The sequence below is a fragment of the Tachyglossus aculeatus genome, unplaced genomic scaffold (genome assembly GCF_015852505.1).
Source record: "Tachyglossus aculeatus isolate mTacAcu1 unplaced genomic scaffold, mTacAcu1.pri scaffold_122_arrow_ctg1, whole genome shotgun sequence".
NCBI lineage: Eukaryota > Metazoa > Chordata > Mammalia > Monotremata > Tachyglossidae > Tachyglossus > Tachyglossus aculeatus.
The window spans coordinates 959,972-962,749 of NW_024044851.1; the positions used below are offsets into that span (position 1 = coordinate 959,972).

General features: G+C 58.6%; 1 pseudogene; it reads left to right on the forward strand.

The window, feature by feature from the left end:
* The first annotated feature begins 465 nt into the window (after positions 1-465).
* Positions 466-1,963, forward strand: LOC119922727 (annotated as a pseudogene).
* Positions 1,964-2,778: the final 815 nt, after the last annotated feature.

Consider the following 2,778-nt stretch of genomic DNA (forward strand, 5'->3'; position numbering starts at 1 on the left):
CAGTGGCAAATCGATTTTGTTGGGCCCCTCCCACCCTCCACGCAGGGCTGGAAGTTTATTCTGACAGGGGTGGAAATGCTGAGCGGCCTGGGCCTTGTGCATCCATGCCCCAGGGCCGATGCCCGGCAAGTTATAATGGGGCTCAGCCACTGGTTCTCCCACCTCCCTATGCCCCAGGAAATCCAATCTGACAATGGATCTCATTTTAAGAACCGACCCCTACAGACCTGGGCCCAGGACCAGGGAATATAGTGGACATTTCATGTGCCATATCGGCCGCAAGCCAATGGGCTGCTGGAACGGTGCAATGGACTCCTGAAGGGGCAACTTAGTCTGCGGACACGACACATGCCGGTAGCAACCAACCCGCTCCAGGGGCGGGGCTGTCACCTCTGCGAGGCGGTACGAGCGCTGAACAATAGGCAGACACCCACCGGCAGCCCCATGAGCCGTGCCTTCGACGGCATGGCGAGTACTCATCCTGCCACCCTCCCACGAGAAGGACACCGGAGGCAAATTGGGGAGCGTGTCGTTATTCAGCATCCCCAGAAGGGCCGATTATGGGTTACCCTTATGAAGCCTCTACCTGGGCAAACCTGGTCGGCTCATACCGATGAGGGCTGCCCACTACCTCTGACAGAGGCTTGGATATCCTCCAAGACCTAGGCTCTTCTCTTGCAGACACCACACCTGGGAGAGGGGGAACGACGACACATCGCTTTATGAAGCTGTTTGGCCTACTCCTCATCTTGGCCCTGGAGTGCGGGGGAACTCGCGGCAATACCTTTTTGAGGGCCTTAGCACATTACAGCCAGGACATGAGCATTTCGAATTGTTGGGTTTGTGGGCATGCCCCGTTGAATGGAGGGGGAGTACCCACTTATAGTCCACCCATATGACAACTCAACCTGGTTCAATGCAACGGGTGCCCCTCACCCCTGCACCCAACGCCTTGTCTCTGAACCAGCAAATGCCACCACATACCTTACAGTGAGTGGGTGGACAAACCATGCAGTCTTCCCGTTCTGCTTCCACAATACTGGCACCAAATTCTGGGCGGGCAACAGCTCCCACGTATGCGATGCACCTAAACTCCGGGAGGGGCATGGAATTGCAGCCACCCACTGCGGTTTACTGGCCACCAAAGAGGGAATGGATGTCCGCTCTTATGGCCTGCTCACTACGAACGGGACCTTTGGCCATCGTGACACAACCACGGTGTCTGCGGTGCCCACCTATCTCGTTTGTGGCGTTCTTGCTTACCGATGGCTCCCTGCTGGGTGGGGAGGGGTGTGCTTTCTCGGTTTTGTGCTCCCGGCTGTCCGCCACAATCTGAGTCGCCCAGAAGGCCGACTCCGCAACCGTCGGGGGGTCCCAATCTCGGAGTCGGAGCGTTTTTTCGGGACCATGTTTCCTGCATATGGGTTTGCTCGGGCAGCCCGCGAAATCGCTAACCTGGCCAAATTAGTTGAACAGATAGCCAATGACACTGCTACCAGCCTCATGGTCCTCAGAGACGAACAGAGCCATCCGAATGACCGTCCTGCAGAACAGAATGGCCCTTGACTCCCTCCTCGCCAGTCAAGGAGGGGTCTGCAAGCTGATCGGAAAAGAATGTTGCACCTTTATCCCGGACAATTGTAGACACGTGGATGCAATTGTTGCTGATATGTACCACGCGATCGACCAGTACTGCAATGGAGACACCACAGGAGGTGTTTGGGACTGGTTCCAAGGACTCTTTATGGACGGAGGGAGCTCGCTATTCCATGTTTTGCTGCTAGTTTTGCTCATGGCAGGGGGCTTAGTGGGGGGATGCTGGTTCTTGAGTTGTTGTTGCTCAGTCCTGTCCTCACAGGTGGGGCGAACACTACAGCCATCCACGGCTCCTGCCTCTGTGCGCTACCGTAAGACCATTGTGGTCCACCAATCACCATCCATACCTCCGGTCCATACACCTTGAGGGCTCCACCCCCATCACCCCTGGTCAGAGGATGGGCCCCGTCCTCTGCCCCAGCCAATGGACTCACTTTCCCGGCTTCCGTGGCCAGCGGGGAGGACATAGGTCCTTGCGGTCAAGGGAGGGACGGCCTCCAGCGCCACCCCCACCACCACGCGTCCCGGAAGGGACGTAGGGGAGGTTGGAGTCAAGTGGACACTTTTGGCGAGGGCCAAGGGGTGGTATGTGCCAAGGTGACCCTAGGCATCGGCCATCCTGAGGTCAAAATGCCACCTCTCACGCACTTCCTCTGGCCGGAGGGGAGCGGGGCAGAAGGATAGGTGTCCCTCACCGCCGTGCTGACCAAATAAGATATGGAGGCAGGAAGGGGAGGAGATCGAGCAAGCAGAGGACGGAAACGGGAATGGCCCACGCCACAGGTGATATAAATATCTGTGGCCTCTGACCTTCTGGGCAGACCATCGAGACGGGCACCAGCAGCAGGAGCACCCGCAGCAGCAGTAGCAGTGGCGGCCCACGTGTCTCTCTCTCCCTCTGCCCAGAACACCAGACGGCCGCTCTGCAACCAGACCAACACACTGAGGGAAGGACCGCGGGACGGGTGAGTGTCTCGCTGAACATCCGTGGGTGGGTGCCAGGTGCCCTGCTGCGGACGGGGAACAGAAGTGGGTTCCTCCCATACAGGGAGCGCACGTGGTGAGAGCTAGCCGCCTCGCTGCGCGCACGGGCAATGCGTACAAGTGAATTCTCCCGGGGTGGGTGACCACGTGGTGGAGGCCGGCCGGCCACCCGCCACGTGCGCGGGTAATCAAGTGGAT